Raw genomic sequence first — 17,078 nt, 5'->3', positions numbered from 1 at the left:
TCCTCTAAAATGAACAAATCACGCGCACAACCTGGACACATTTCTTATTGTGTAAATGGTTTGTACATATTACTTCTCCCCCTGTCCTCTATTCCTGTCCCCTCACCTCTTTCATTTCATTTCTTCATTCTGCCTGCTGTCCTTTATTTCCGCTGCCCCAGCTCAGGTGCTTCAGTATCGATGGCAGATGCCGGGGCTAGCAAAAATCTTTTCCTTCCTTTTTACTATTATTTTTAATAAAACCACTACCACCACCACCCATCGCGGTGGCTCAGTGGTTAGGGCGCTCGACTACAGATCCGGAGTTCCCGGGTTCGAACCCGACCGCGGCGGCTGCGTTTTTATGGAGGAAAAACGCTAAGGCGCCCGTGTGCTGTACGATGTCAGTGCACGTTAAAGAGCCCCAGGTGGTCGAAATTATTCCGGAGCCCTCCACCACGGGACCTCATTCTTCCTTTCTTCTTTCACTCCCTCCTTCATCCCTTCCCTTACGGCGCGGTTCAGGTGTCCAACGATATATGAGACAGATACTGCGCCATTTCCTTTCCCCCAAAAAACCAATTATAATTTTTCAGTACCGCACCGATTTACGCCAAGGAATCGGAATCCCGTCCAGTGACAGTGGCGCCTCTGTGCATTCCTCGAACACACGGGCTCGACGTCCCGTCTGTTCTCTGTCAGGTAGTTACACGCAGTGACCGAACGCCCCACGAGTTCTAACTTGAACTATTAATAACTGGACGCCCCACTGTAGTTGTAGTCAACACAGTGCTGTGCGCGTGTGTTTTAATTCCTCCAACATGAATAATCACGCGCACAACCTGGACACATTTCATATTGTGTAAATAGTTTGTACATATTACTTCTCCCCCCTATCCTCTCTTCCTGTCCCCTCACCTCTTTCATTTCATTTCTCCATTCTGCCTGCTATCTTTTATTTCCGCTGCCCCGGCTCAGGTGCTTCAGTATCGATGGCAGATGCCGGGGCTAGCAAAGATCTTTTCCTTCCTTTTTACTATTATTTTAATACAAAAACAACTACCACCACCAATTTTTCAGTGCAACTCTTCTCAACTAGTTAGAGCAAAAGCTCCGTTACACTTGGCTGCATTTGGTTCAGGCACACTGTTAGCCGCGCTCTCATTCATGGCGAAACTGCGTGAGAGAGCGGCGTCACCTCCTTAAGCGAACGCGGAGTCACGTGCATATCACATGACCACAACTGGCGAAGCGGCCGTCGGCGCACTGTAGTCGGAGCAGTAGCGCGGCGGCGGTAGAAGCAGCGACCAGTCACGTAGTCTGACGTCACATCCACACCTCGGTGCGCCTCCTGATGAATGTCCAACTGCAACACCCGATGACTTTGGCGAAACATGGCGTAGTGGAGCTCTCGCTTCGAAAGCGGTCAGAACAGGGAAGACACTGGCAGGCACACCTCAATTATCGACGTACATTACACAGAAATCGAGCGTCTTATTGGGGGCAGATGGTTAACTGCTAATGAAATCAGTTTCAGCCCTAGTGTCGTACTGTCACTTTCTAAGACATGACCACAAGCACCAGCCTAGAAGGCAAATTCTCTGCTAATGAGCATCCTTTATGAAAGCAAAGTTCACCGTACAGAGAATTGAGTTTCAAGGCCATTCGTTGCGCGACACTCTTAACCTCTCATACATTTTGTAACGTTCCCAGGGCATCATCACCAGCTACACTCCCATTCATGCTGACCACACCCGGCACTGCAGCACTCCTTGCTGCGGCGGCAACCATCCCCGCCCTGCGACTGCACAGCCAGCAACACGCAGCCTTCCTGGGCTCCTCCACCACGGCGGAGTTGATGGGGATCCGGCTCGGGCTAGACCTGCTGCTCACCCTCGGCCCTCCGCCGCCCAGGAGTGCTTTGCTGTGTGACTCCCGCGCCGCCCTTAGCCGCCTGCAATCTAACGGCCGCGGTACCCCACTAGTGCGGGAAATTCGCTCACGCACCGAGCGCCTCGCGCAGAGAGGATGTGCCGTGCGTGCACAGCGGGTGCCCGGTCACTGCGGCATCGCAGGCAACGAAGAAGCTGACGACCTCGCGACCGCTGCACACCAACTACCTGCCAGCGATCTGTCCCTTGCGCTGGAGGACGTGCGTGCGGCCATCCACGACCATCTCCGAAAGCAGCACCCCGACCCACGCATCGCGGGAGGTGAGCGCATCGACAGTATCACTGGCTGTCGCACACTTACACGGTCACAACGTGTAATGATCCTCCGTGCGCGCATTGGCTGCGTGTGGCCCGGGGAACGACGGGTGCGTCACGGAATCGCGACGAGTGATGTGTGTGACGGATGCGGTGCAGCGGAAACCCTAGAACACCTGCTCCTTCACTGTGCCACGTTCGCCGATGCTCGTCGCGATATGCTCGCGGCCTATAGGGCGCAGGGCATACTACCAGACTCCATCATGACGCTATTGAGGCCGCAGGGCAGTGCGCGCACTCGTGAGCGAACTTTGGTGAGCCACTGTGCATTCCTCGAACACACGGGCTTGACGTCCCGTTTGTTCTCCGTCTTGTAGTTACACGCAGTGACCGAACGCTCCGCGAGTTCTACATTGAACGATTAATAACTGGACGCCCCACTCCAGTTGTACCCAACACAGTGCTGTGCGCGTGTGTGATTTAATTCCTCTAAAATGAACTAATCACGCGCACAACCTGGACACATTTCTTATTGTGTAAATTGTTTGTACATATTACTTCTCCCCCTATCCTCACTTCCTGTCCCCTCACCTCTTTCATTTCATTTCTCCATTCTGCCTGCTATCCTTTATTTCCGCTGCCCCAGCTCAGGTGCTTCAGTATCGGTGGCAGATGCCGGGGCTAGCAAAAATCTTTTCCTTCCTTTTTTCTATTATTTTTAATAAAACCACTACCACCACCACCCGGTCCCTCTGTGGTGTCCATCCGCGCTTGAAAATTGAAAATTGGTTTTTGAGGAAAGGAAATGGCGCAATAATTGCCTCACATCTCGATGACACCCGAACTGCGCCGTAAGGGAAAGGAGGAAGGTGGGAGTGAAGGCAGAGAGAGAGAGAGGTGAAATAGTGGAGGGCTCGGGAATGAATTTCGACAACCTGGGGCCAGGTTACGCAACTGTCAATTGGGAAAATTGTCAAAAACTTGTCAAAAAGGTATCAATAAGCCTCGCTCCTATTGGTCGGTCGTGGGCGGCGGACATTTGGCTTTTTTTGCGTCATGGCTGGCTGCAGATTACGTCTCGGCTGTGGCAGAAGTGGTGACGTTCACACCTAATTATGCAGCCGCTAATTGACAGTTTTTTGTGACAGTTTCGAGGCCGTCAATTTGACCGTTGCGTTTGTGACAGTAAATAGAGAGTTTTAGTTTCACGTACGTAGAGACTTCACGTACGTAGAGCTCTTACGGGTGACCAGTATGCATGCGCAGAACGCAAAGGGTGTGCGCGAGTCTCACGTACGTACGTGAGATTCGGATTTTTACGTTGCGGTCTTTGCGTTGCTTGCGTACGTAGCGTTGACAAACATGGCGGCGCCCTGCCCGCCGCTTCACAGCGATAACAGCTTCGTCGCTAATCCCTCGAGGTGATATCGTGTTCTAAACTGTTGTATTCGCCTTCGATTTGCCCATTCTTACCCTCGCATAAGGTTTCAAGCGACAAATGGCTTTTGTTTTTCAGACAGAAGGGCGATTTTTCAGCTGCTAAGCCTGACGAAGTAGCGTTGGTCGTCGTCATAGCAACCGTCTCGCTATGAATGGCTTGGCTTAACGACTCGTCTTGGATGATTTAGGCTACAACCAGTGCCGGTGTTTCTTAGTAGATGGCGCTAGGCGTAACGCGCGGCGTGTTTCGCGTACGTGTAACTATAAGGGTTTCAAACCACCTGCGTGCAGGCTACGTAGACTTCTCACGATTGCGTACGTGAACCCTCTACGTACGTGAAACTAAAACCCTCTAATGGCGGCGGTGATGAGGCGGCTGCGCTGGCGCGAGCAACGGCGAAGGAGTGCGCACGAAGACGCGTTTGACTTGCCGGACGAGCTGTTTCGACGCCTTTCTCGACTGGACAAGCAGACGGTGGAGTGGCTATGCGACGAACTCACCGATGAACTGGGAGGCTTGCGTGCGAGCGCACTGTCGGTGCGGCGGCAGGTGCTGTGTGCACTGCGCTTATTTGCTACCGGCGGCTTTCAAGCTGCCGTTGGTAATGAGGCGTACGTCTGCATCGCACAACCGGCGGTGAGCAAATGCGTACAGCGGGTGTTGGAGGCAATTTGTAAAGTTAGGAACTCCGGATCGACTACTGATCCGGAGTTCCCGGGTTCGAACCCGACCGCGGCGGCTGCGTTTTTATGGAGGAAAAACGCTAAGGCGCCCGTGTGCTGTGCGATGTCAGTGCACGTTAAAGATCCCCAGGTGGTCGAAATTATTCCGGAGCCCTCCACTACGGCACCTCTTCTTCCTTTCCTCTTTCACTCCCTCCTTTATCCCTTCCCTTACGGCGCGGTTCAGGTGTCCAACGATGTATGAGACAGATACTGCGCCATTTCCTTTCCCCAAAAACCAATTATTATTATTAGTGCACAGAAGGGGTGGGTGCCGTCGTCACCTCTGTGACACACAGCTACATATAAATAAGACACGCTTATGCTGCCAAAGCACTTTATTTTTCCTAGCAAATGGCACTTCGTGGTCGTCTTCTGTTTCCCAAGGGGAAAGAAACAAACAACCACATATCACATACTGCAACATCTCACCTTTTGGCATTTTTGTCATCGATCGAAAGAGCCGAACAACGCAGACTTCCAACAAGTTGTCTTCGTCCATTTCGTACCAAGCGCTTCTTGCAAGTTCGCTCGGTAGTCACGTAGCCTTCACTGCATTCGTTGAAATTTTTCTGCGCACTTAGGTCAACCGCACAGTAGCCATGCAAAAGACAATAACGCGGCGTGAAACAGGTGCTTTCGTCGCTTTCGTGCAAAGTGGCCTTTTTACTGCTGTCAGCACACCCCCGCGGCACCGAAAGTTACCCACCAGCCAATTTAATAGCACAACTTCAAACGCTTTTTGTTTTGCTTAATATTTTCTAACTTAAAACACAACGAACGCTTTGGCAAAATAAAATATTAGTTATTTTCATCTTTGCTTATTTCTTTTTTTACAAAGAATTTAGCAGACGGCCCCTCGAATGCTCTCTGGGCACCGCCCTGCTGTAATTGGCTGATTGCTCGTTGCGTCACGTGGTGACGTCTCATCGTTTCGTCATTTTGACGTCACTGTCAATAACTTTTCACAGAATTTGTCACAGTTGCGTAATCTGGCCCTTGGGCATCTTTAACGTGCACTGACATCGCACAGCTCACGGACGTCTTTCCTTTTCCTCAAAAAACACCAAAAATTGATTTCAGACGCACATATCTCTCACCTCTTTCATTTCATTTCTCCATTCTGCCTGCTATCCTTTATTTCCGCTGCCCCAGCTCAGGTGCTTTATTAGTATCGATGGCAGATGCCGGGGTTAGCAAAAATCTTTTCCTTCCTTTTTATTATTATTTTAATAAAACCACTTACTACTTCTACGCACATTCCGCTCAGCATGGATGCTGGCGTCTCAGGCTTGCTGTGATTGGTGGTACTGCTCCTTCTCCATGACGCCGTAACACCGCTCTGGTGTAACCTGAAAGTTGCTCTCTTGGGTCGCTAGGCTATGTGCCAATGTGCTGCCGTATATATATATATATATTGTAACGGAAAACAGGGAGACAGGTCGCTAACCAGCAGAATACAGCAAGCAGCCAGCCAGCCAGCGAGAGACACTTCAACGTCTTCGAAGACACTTCAGCGCCACCTGAGAACACCAGGTGGCATTACTCCCCCTCCAAAAAAAAAGAAAAACAAAAGCGGGGTTGCAGTATGGGCAGTGGAAAGAGAAAAAAAAAACAGCACAAGCACACAAAAATGTACAAGGGAGGTGGGCGAAGGTGTCCCACGCGAAAACTAGCAGAACACTGAGCGTACTATCCATTACCGCGTGAAGTAGGGTTTCATGCGGACAACGTGCACAACCTCAGAGCGGGGTGGACGACGCTGAGGCTGCACAGTCCCGTCAGGAAGAACTTCGTAGGTCACTTCGGTGACGCGGCGCAAAACTCGGTACGGTCCAAAGTAACGGCACATCAGTTTTTCAGACAAGCCTGGGCGGCGTACCGGGGTCCACACCCAAACTTGGTCTCCCGGATGGTATTCGACGTGCCGATGACGGAGGTTGTAGCGGCGTGCATCCGTGCCCTGCTGCCGCTGAATGTGAAGACGGGCAAGTTGACGTGCTTCCTCGGCGCGCTGAGCGAACTGCTCGGCGTCTGGCGTGAGTGGGTGGTCATCAGTGCTGCATGGAAGCATTGCATCCAGCATCGTCTGAACGTCACGTCCGTAGACCAGACGAAATGGTGTAAATCGGGTCGTCTCCTGGGTGGCCGTGTTGTAAGCGTATGTGACGTACGGGAGAATCTCGTCCCAGGTTTTGTGCTGCGAGTCTATGTACATTGCGATCATGTCGGCGATCGTTCTGTTGAGTCTCTCTGTGAGCCCGTTCGTCTGTGGGTGATAGGCAGTAGTTTTGCGATGGTTCGTGTGACTGAGCTCGAACACGTCGCACATGAGCTGTGCCGTAAACGCCGTACCTCGATCAGTGATTACGTGGGACGGTGCGCCATGACGCAGCACGATTTGTTGCATAAAAAACTGGGCGATCTCAGATGACGTACCGCGCTGCACCGCTTTAGTTTCCGCATACCTTGTTAAATAGTCGGTCGCGACTATGATCCATTTATGACCGGCCGATGACACAGGGAATGGGCCCAGAAGATCGATGCCGACTTGATCAAAAGGCGTCCGAGGGGGTTCAATAGGTTGGAGCAAGCCCGCTGGCTTGAGAGGAGGCGCCTTACGACGTTGGCAATCGCGGCAGCCTCTGACGTAACGCTGGACGGCGTGAGAAAGTTTGGGCCAATAATACGCCTGGCGCACGCGTGCAAGTGTGCGGGCAAAGCCCAAGTGGCCGGAGGTCGGCTCATCGTGACAAGCAAGAAGGATATCGGCGCGGAGATCTGCCGGAACGACGAGGAGGTGCGCTCGGTCAACAGTGCTGGAGTTTTTCTTAAACAAAATGCCGTTCCGGAGACAGAAGGCCGGCAGGTTTCTAGAAAATTGTCGGGGTACGACAGAAGCTCGGCCCTCCAGATAATCAATGATAGGTCGCAGGTCTGGGTCAGCTCGCTGGCGGGTCATTAGGTCTAAGGCGCTGACAACTCCAATAAAACCACTCTCGTCCTCTATGCTATCATCCGCTAACCCGACGGGCGCGCGAGAGAGTGCGTCAGCGTCTTCGTGCGTCTGGCCAGATTTGTGCACAATGGTGTAATCGAATTCTTGGAGGCGGAGGCTCCATCGGGCTAGGCGCCCCGATGGGTCGCGAAGATTTGCAAGCCAGCACAACGAATGGTGGTCGGTAACTACTTTGAACGGGCGGCCGTAGAGGTACGGACGAAATTTCATGGTTGCCCACATAACCGCAAGGCATTCTTTTTCTGTGGTCGAATAGTTTGTTTCAGCGCGAGAAAGCGTGCGGCTTGCATACGCGATGACCCTTTCCACGCCACCTTGGTGTTGGACGAGTACGGCGCCGAGGCCGACGTTGCTCGCGTCGGTGTGGACTTCGGTTTCAGCCTCTTCATCAAAGTGCGCAAGAACAGGGGATGTTAGCAGTCGTCTGCGCAGCTCGGCAAAAGCCTCCTGCTGCTCGGCAGCCCACACGAACTGTGTATCATTGCGCGTGAGGTGGTACAGGGGTGCGGCAATCTTTGAAAAGTCGGCGATGAAGCGGCGGTAATATGCGCACAGACCCAAAAAACGTTGCACACTTTTCTTTGTTGCAGGAACAGGAAAGTTCGCGACGGCAGCAGTTTTCTCGGGGTCGGGCTTAACGCCATCGGCACTCACGAGGTGACCGAGAAACTTCAACTCTTTGTACCCAAAGTGGCACTTCTCGGGCTTTAGCGTTAAGTCGGCCGATCGGAGGGCATCTAATACTGTCCTCAGGCGTTCAAGGTGTTCGGCAAAGGTTTCGGAAAATACGACGACATCATCGAGATAAACCAAACAAGTTTGCCATTTTAGTCCAGCGAGGACGGTATCCATCATCCGCTGGAAAGTTGCCGGCGCTGAACATAGCCCAAAAGGTAGCACTTTAAATTCGTACAGTCCGTCGGGTGTCACGAACGCCGTTTTTTCGCGGTCCCGCTCGTCGACCTCTATCTGCCAGTACCCACTCTTTAAATCAATGGAAGAGAAGTACTGGGCGCGACGAAGTCTGTCGAGCGAGTCGTCGATACGAGGCAGCGGGTAGACGTCTTTTTTGGTGATGTTGTTCAGTTTCCGATAATCCACGCAGAAGCGGAGTGTCCCATCCTTTTTCTTCACCAGCACGACAGGTGAAGACCAGGGGCTGCTGGAAGGTTGAATGATTCCATCTGAAAGCATCTCCTTCACCTGCGTTTGGATCGCCTCACGCTCCTTCGGTGAGATACGGTACGGCTGCTGATGGATGGGGCGGGCATCGTCGGGCGTAATGATGCGGTGCTTGAGAAGAGCCGTTTGCCGGACTTTCGACGAAGAAGCGAAACAGGAGGAGTATTCAAGTAGGAGGGCACGTAGTTCTCGCTGTTGAGTCACCGAAAGGTCCGGGCTGATGTCAAGGGATGGGCGCACAGGTCTAACAGCTTCGAACGCGAAACATTCAGAAACCTCCGCTAAGGGGTCGGCGAATGCGATGGCAGTAGCACGAAAAAGGTGCCGGGGCTCGTTAGAGAAGTTAGTCACCAGGAGCTCAGAGCAGCCGTCGCGGAGATGAATGAGACCTCGCGCTGAGCAGATGCCGTGGGTGAGCAAAAGGGACAGGTTGCCCTCTGCGACCGCTGTCCCTTCACGTAGTCCGTCGCAGTGAACACTCACAAAAACGCTGGCGCGTGGCGGAATCCAAACGCTCTCGGCGGATATTCTAAGGGCGGCGCGGCGTGGACAGTCCTCGGAGTAAACATCAGCTTTCTCGGTAGAAAATGTGACAGTGCGCTTTCGGAGGTCAATAATAGCTCCATACTCTCGGAGAAAATCAACGCCAAGGATACAGTCACGGGAGCAGTTCGGTAGAACTAGGCAGCTGACAACAAATGTGGAGCTGCGAATTTGGACTCTTGCTGTGCATAGGCCAAGCGGAGTTACGACATGTCCGCCAGCCGTGCGAATCTGCGTGCCGGACCATGGTGTCATTACTTTTTTAAGAAGCGCCGCTAGCTTTCCGCTTAAAATCGAGAAATCAGCGCCAGTGTCCACCAAAGCACTAACCTTATAGCCATCGAGAAGCACGGGTATATCCAACGAGAATCGATCTCCGAGTTCAGGTACTGCAGTCGTTGCCTTTAAATCGCGGTCGGTCGCTGTTCGCGTTGTCGAGGGGTCTTGTTCGTATCGATTGCTAGCGGCCTCGCCCCCTGAGGTCGCTCTCTTTAGTTTTCCCGGCGGGGACTTGGCGACCGTCTCTGCGCCATCCAGGAGGAGCTTTGGGGCTGTGGCGAAGGTCGGCGTGGTGATGGAGACCGAGACTGCCGCTGGGGAATTGTCGCCATGCGCTGCTGGGCTACGTAGTCCTCGATCTCCCGGGGTCGTTGACCTCTTGGTGGACGGGGCATGTCGATAGGGAACCCCTGCAGCCCAAGCTGTCGATACGGGCACTGGCGATACAGATGACCGGGTTCCCCGCAGTGAAAGCAGAGACGCCGCCGATCCGGAGCACGCCACAGGTCCGTCTTCCGCTGGGGTGATCGTCGATTGTCGATGTAGTACGTGTCGGGGTGTGCGGAAAACAGCGAGCCTTGATTGGACGGAGGAAACTGCGCCGAAGAGGGCGCAGGACGTTGCAAGGCTTCAGCGTATGTTGGACGACGGCACTCCGTTGGTAAAGGCGGCGGGTCAACGGACGGGAACGAAGGTCTCAAGGCTTGAACCTCTTCGCGGACCAGGCTAGCGAGAGAGCCGGCCGTCGGCAGGGGAGCACCGAAAAGCGCCTGGAGCTCTTCGCGCACAACGGAGCGGATCAGGTCGCGGAGAAGACCAGGGTTAGCCCCGAAGGCAGGAAGCGGCTCTGTAAGTGAAGCGGCGAGTACCGGCCGGTCGTAGGTGGTAGACCGCCGCAAGAGCATCTTCTCCATCGTGACCGCCTCCGAGAGAAACTCAGCAACAGTCCCAGGTGGACTGCGCACGAGGCCAGCGAAAAGTTGCTCTTTAACGCCGCGCATGAGATGGCGCACCTTTTTATCTTCGGGCATGGCCGGGTCAGCTCGCCGGAAGAGCCGAGTCATATCCTCCGCGTACATGCTTACAGTCTCATTCGGCATCTGAATGCGAGACTGCAAAGCCCGTTCAGCCCGTTCTCGACGATCCGTGCTGGTGTAGGTCTCCAGCAGGCGTCGGCGGAACTCGTGCCATGATGTTAGGGCGTCTTCTCGGTTTTCGTACCAGGTACGTGCACCATCCTCGAGACTAAAGAAGACGTTTCGAAGTTTAGCGGCGTCGTCCCACTGGTTGAATGAGGCCACGCGTTCAAACTCGAGAAGCCAGTCCTCTACGTCTTCGAGCTGACTGCCGTGGAATGGTTTGGGCAGTCGCGGATTCTGGAAGGTGTAGTAGGCAGCAGCTGGCATGACAGGTCGATGGGTGGGTGCTCTGGCAGACTCCAAAAGCCCGTGTTCGGGAGGTAGGCCTTGATTTCTCCGGCTAGCACGGTGCACGGGGGTGTCCACTAGCGAAGGACTGGAGCCCAGGGTATCCGGAGGAGTATGAGACATATACAGGGATCTTTACCCAGCGCCTACACCAAAATATGTAACGGAAAACAGGGAGACAGGTCGCTAACCAGCAGAATACAGCAAGCAGCCAGCCAGCCAGCGAGAGACACTTCAACGTCTGCCACCTGAGAACACCAGGTGGCAATATATATATATATATATATATATATATATATATATATATATATATATATATATATATATATATATATATATATATATATATATATATATATATATATATATATATATATATATACTAGTAAATCTAATCTTCCCGGCCGCGGAGCGCTGACATTTCTCCGCCAGTTCCAGAGTTGGCATGTGCGGCCGAAGCTCGCGTCAATCGCATGGAAGTGCAACGTCGTGCGGAATCTCGGACGAAGAACGCGGCTCGTATGGACCAGTGGTTAGGGTCGGAAAGCGGGAAGGTGCGCTAACCGAGCAAGAGCCATCGTCCGCGGTGGATCAGTGGTTAAGGCGCTCGTCTATTGAGACTGAGTACCCGCGTTCGAACCCGAGTTCGGCGGCCGGGTTTCGATAGAGGCGAAACGCAAAAGGCGCCTGTGTGCTGTGCGGCGTCAGTGCAAGTTGATAGAGAGACGAGGCATAAAGACGAAAGACCAATGGGAGGCCTTACTACTGAGCTCTCCATCGAAACGCTGCTGCCTCGGTCGGGTTCGAACCTCGGAGCTCCGGATCAGTAGCCGAGCGCTCTAACCACTGAGCCACCTTGACGGGTCCGTAGTGGAGGGGTGCGGAATAATTTCCACCACCTGAGGACCTTTAACGTGCACTGACATCTCACAGCCACGGCCGCTAAATGGCAACGCACTTGGTTTGCCATTGATCGGCCGTGGCAAAGCACATGGGCGCCTTAGCGTTTCGTCTCCATCGAAACGTGGCCGCCGCGGTCGAGTTCGAACCCGTGTACTCCGGATCAGTAGCCGAGCACCCTCCAAGTTTTTTTTTTTTTCATAAAGGTCGTCGGCGTAGCGTTTCGATCTGTTTTTACTTGTCCCGAAAATGTCACGGATGAAAGGCGACGAAAGTGCGCAACTCACATTTGAAGCAAGAATATATCGCATAGCGCCTGTGTGCTGTGCGATGTCAGTGCATGTTAAAGATCCCCAGTTGGTTGAAATTATTCCGGAGCCCTCCATCACGGCACCTTTCTTCTCTCAGTCCCTCCCTTACCCTTTCCCTTACGGCGCGGTTTGGGTGTCGGCTGAGATGTGACAGATACCGCGCCATTTTCTCTCCTCAAAATCTAATTTGAAAATAAAAATTGGTTTTTTCACGGAAAGGAAATGATAATAATAATAATAATTGGTTCTTGGGGGGAAAGGAAATGGCGCAGTATCTGTTTCATATACCGTTGGACACCTGAACCGCGCCGTAAGGGAAGGGTAAAGGAGAAAGTGAAAGAAGAAAGGAAGAGAGAGGCGCCGTAGTGGAGGGCTCCGGAATAATTTCGACCACCTGGGGATCTTTAACGTGCACTGACATTGCACAGCGCACGGGCGCCTTAGCGTTTTTCCTCCATAAAAACGCAGCCGCCGCGGTCGGGTTCGAACCCGGGAACTCCGGATCAGTAGCCGAGTAGCCCTAACCACTGAGCCACCGCGGCGGGGAAAGGAAATGGCGCAGTATGTCTCACATATAGGCGGACATCTGAACCGCGCCGTAATGGAAGGAATAAGGAGGGAGTTATAGTTATAGTTATATTGATTTTAATGGCGCAAAAGCAACTGAGGCTATGATGCGCCAAACACACGGTTAGAGTTTTTGTTAAAGGTTACGCTTTTTATATCTAAAGTTTGTATAAAACATTGGCTTCTCTGAGAAATTTAAAAATGCTGGAAAAATCAACCAGTGCTTGATCTCCTAAAAGTAACATGGGGTGTAGTGGGATGTATTCATTGTACAATGTTGTGAAATATTTTTTCCTCAGTTGTTTCAGTTTTTTGCATACAATTAAAATGTGGTTTACCGTGAGTTCATCGCCACACATTTCGCAGAGAGGTTTGCCTTTTTTTGTCAGTAAGAAGTTGTGAGTAAGGTGTGTGTGTCCAATGCGTAGTCGACACAAAATAACTTCTATGAAACGCTCCTGATGTGTACATGATCTCCATTCTCCCAAAACAGGTTTTATAGAATGTAGTTTGTTGTTTGTTTGTTCGTCCCATGCAATCTGCCACTTATTCCTGAGTTTACTGTGCAGCAATTTAGAAAAATCCCTCTGTGGTATGTTAACTTGTTTTATATGGCCAATTCTAGCTTGTGCTGCGCAAGCATCTGCTCTCTCATTACCTAAAATTCCAACATGGCTAGGGACCCAGCAGAATATAATGTTATGTTTTTGCTCTGTAATTTTAACTATGTTATGTATGATTTTTCCTATTATGGGTTCAGCAGCGTTTGTAGAATGCAGCGCTTTTAGCATACTCAGTGAATCGGTGTAAATGATGCTATTTTTTATGTTTTGTTTTACTATTTGTTCTACAGCTACAAAGATGGCATAACACTCCGCAGTAAATACCGATGCATACTGTGGCAATCGTATCATTTTTTCTTTTGTTCCTTGAATTACTGCACTTCCGACATGACTTTCTGTTTTTGAGCCATCAGTGTAAAATTCGTGTAAGTATCATATTTTTCTTGTAATGCAAAGAACTCTTGCAGTATGTGCTCGTGTGGTATTTTCTCTTTGTTTACGTGTGTCAATGTGAAGTCACACACTGAAGGAAGTCTGTACCATGGTGGTAGATATTCATGTCTTTGTGCAATATTAGGTAGGGCGTCCAGCACTGCTAAGTCTTGACATTAATCTTCAAAGCGCATTATTAGTGGCCTGATAAAATGTGGTTTATTAATGAATAATCTCCTAGATGGGCACTTGGTAACAATGGGATAGCAGAGATGTTTAGGGAGAGAACGGGTTTTTAGGATGTACGTGCATGTTAGTGTGACTCTTCTATCCTCTAGTGTGGGCTCATTAGCTTCAACGTAAAGACTCTTTACCGGGGATGTTCTATAAGCTCCAGTTGATAGGCGCAAACCAAGATTATGAACAGGGTCCAGTCGTTTCAAGTAGGATGCTCTTGCCGAACCATATACCACACACCCGTAGTCCAGCTTGGAGCGCACCAAAGAGCGATATATTTGCAATAGGCATGCTCTATCGGACCCCCACCGTTTTCGCGAGAATACCTTTAATAAATTGAGGGCTTGGGATGCTTTCTTTTTCAGGTTGTTAATGTGTGACAGAAATGTAAGTTTCTTGTCAAAAGTGACGCCTAAAAATTTATGTTCCTGTTTGACTGGCAGTGTGGTTTGATTCAAGCACAGATTGGGATCGACCTGTAGGCCTCGTCGTAATGAGAATAAAACAGCTACTGTTTTTTGAGGGGAGAACTTGAATCCATTTTTCTCTGCCCAAGCAGCCAGTTTATTTAGTGTGATTTGTAATTGTCTCTCGCAGGACAGTATGTTGGATGAAGTGTACGCTATCTGTATGTCATCTACATAAACTGAATACATTACGGACTTAGGTATTACTTTGGCCAAAGAATTCATTTTTACTATAAAGAGTGTCGTACTTAAAATGCATCCCTGGGGCACGCCATTCTCTTGGGTGAATGTCGTTGATAGAGTTGCTCCCAGACGGACTCTGAATGTGCGGTTAGTCAGGAAGTCGTTCAAGCAGTTCAGCATCCTGCCGCGGATCCCTAGATCTGCTAGGTCATAAAGGATGCCGAACTTTCACGCGGTATCATATGCCTTCTCCAAATCGAAGAAGACACCGATACAGTGCTGTTTGTGGATGAACGCCTCTCGGATGGTGTTTTCTAGGCGGACAAGGTGATCAGTGGTCGAGCATGCTTTCTTAAATCCACATTGATGTAAATCTAAGAGTCGACGAGATTCAAGTGTGAAGGTCAGTCTAATGTTTACTATGCTTTCGAAAGATTTAGCGATGCAGCTGGTGAGGGCTATCGGTCTGTAATTGTTAGGACTTGCTGGTTGTTTTCCGGGTTTCAGAAAAGGTACTATTATTGCTTTCTTCCACTCCTCAGGTATTCTGCCAGTCATCCATATTTTGTTAAAGAAGTTCAACAATGCCTGCACGGCAGCCTCAGAGAGATGGGCAAGCATAGCGTAATGCACATTATCTGGGCCTGTTGCTGTCTTTTTACCAGAAGATAATGCCTTAATCAATTCCTGGAGTGTGATGGGTTGATTGTAGTCCTCGTGCATACCTGCTGCGAATGGAAGTTTTTGTTTTTCTGCTATTGCTTTGTACTTCTGGAACGTGTTTGTGTAATTGGACGAACTGGAAACTTCAGCAAAATGCTCACCTAGTATGTTGGCCTGTTCTCCTAATGATGTTTGTGTCCCGGGTGTAGTCAATAGAGGAAGTGTGAAAGGCGTATGGTCACTACTGAATCTTCGAACCTTTTCCCACATTTTTTTTTTTGAGGTTATTGAGCTGTTTATAGAGGACACATATTTCTGCCACGAGGATTTCTCGGCATTTCTCCGAACGAATCGCGCTCTGGCCTTGGCCCTCTTAAAGGCAATCAAGTTCTCCGCTGTGGGATACCGACGCAGAGAGCCCCAAGCTTTATTTTGTTGTTTTTTTGCCAATGTGCATTCTTGTGTCCACCATACTTTATGTTTTTTTGTGTACGAGGCCTGTTGTTTGTGGTATGGCTAGTGTAGCGGCCGATATTATGCATGTAGTAAATTTTCCATTAATTTCGTCTATGCTGAGATCTTCACAAAATTCTTTTTCTAGTGTGGCACTTGCTGTAAAAAGTGACCAGTCGGCGAGGTGAAGTTTGCAGCGCCGTGGTCTTGTGGGGATGACTGCAGTAGACGATGAGAGGCTGATGATAATAGGTAGGTGATCACTTCCCAGGGGGTCATTTAAAACATCCCATTTAAAATCGTTAAAAAGCGATGGTGATGCGAAAGCTAAATCGAGAAAGCTCATTTTTGCCGAGCCTGGGCAACAATAAGTTGCTTTTCCTGTATTTAAAAGACAGATGTTATTTGAGAGGATAAAATCTTCGATTGTTTGCCCCCTAGAGTCACAGCGCTCGCTTCCCCAAAAAGGGGAGTGAGCGTTAAAATCCCCAACTACCAGATATGGCTCTGGAAGTTCATCTATCAATTCTTCTAGATCATGGACTGTTAATGTAAAATGTGGAGGAATGTATACGGAACAGATTGTTAGTGTTTTATAGCTGACGATGCTGACTGCAACCGCCTCAAGTTTTGTATTGAGCTTGATTTCTCGAGCAGGGACGCCGCTTTGGACGACAATTGCGACGCATCCTGAGAGTCGATTTGCCTGCTCGCGATCGCGTCTAAAAGTTTGATAATGTTTCAGGATATGTACATGTTGTGGACCAAGATTGGTCTCCTGAAGACATAAAGCTATGGGTAGCATTGACCCTAAAATATGTGTTATGTCACTATAATTCCGCATAAGTCCTCTGCAATTCCATTGAATTTAAAAAGCCATGCTTGTGTTTTTGAGAGAAAATGAAAGGAGATTTACTTATGTGGTGGGCCCGTTATGAGGGGCCTGTCTTTTTTCCGCTCAAGAGAGCTGTTCCGCCTCTGTAGTGGAGGCGGAGTGGGTGCTGTATCCATCACCTCAACCGAGGTGCTGGAGAACCGCGGAGGGCCCGCGGTTGTGTTAGTTTCAGGCCTCTCCCGACCGGGGGAGGTCCTGCGGGATGCCGACCCATGGACCGGCGCTCCCTGCTTTGAGGGTGGCAGAGCAGCCTTCGCTGTCCCTGCCTGGGGCGTGGATGGCCCTGCCACTGGCTCTGTGAAAGCAGCCTCGGCAGGTGCCGTAGAGCTGTGTGGTGCTACGCCCCCGCGCACCACATCAGCGAAGTTGGGTTTTGCTGTGAAAGAGAATGTGTTCGTAAGCGCAAAACGCCTCCTTGCTTCTTTGAATGAAATGTTTTCTTTTGTCTTTATGGTAATTATTTCCTTTTCTTTTTTCCAGGACGGACATGCCCTGGAGTACGCTGCATGGTCTCCTTCGCAGTTTGCGCAGCGCAGTGCTGCGTCACATTCCTCAGAATGCTGGTCTTTCGAAGCGCATTTCGCGCAGGTTTTGCGGCCGCGGCAACT

The sequence above is a fragment of the Amblyomma americanum genome, chromosome 2 (assembly GCF_052857255.1).
Source record: "Amblyomma americanum isolate KBUSLIRL-KWMA chromosome 2, ASM5285725v1, whole genome shotgun sequence".
Lineage (NCBI taxonomy): Eukaryota > Metazoa > Arthropoda > Arachnida > Ixodida > Ixodidae > Amblyomma > Amblyomma americanum.
The sequence above is the reverse complement of the archived record's forward strand: the minus strand, read 5'-3'. Positions refer to the sequence as shown.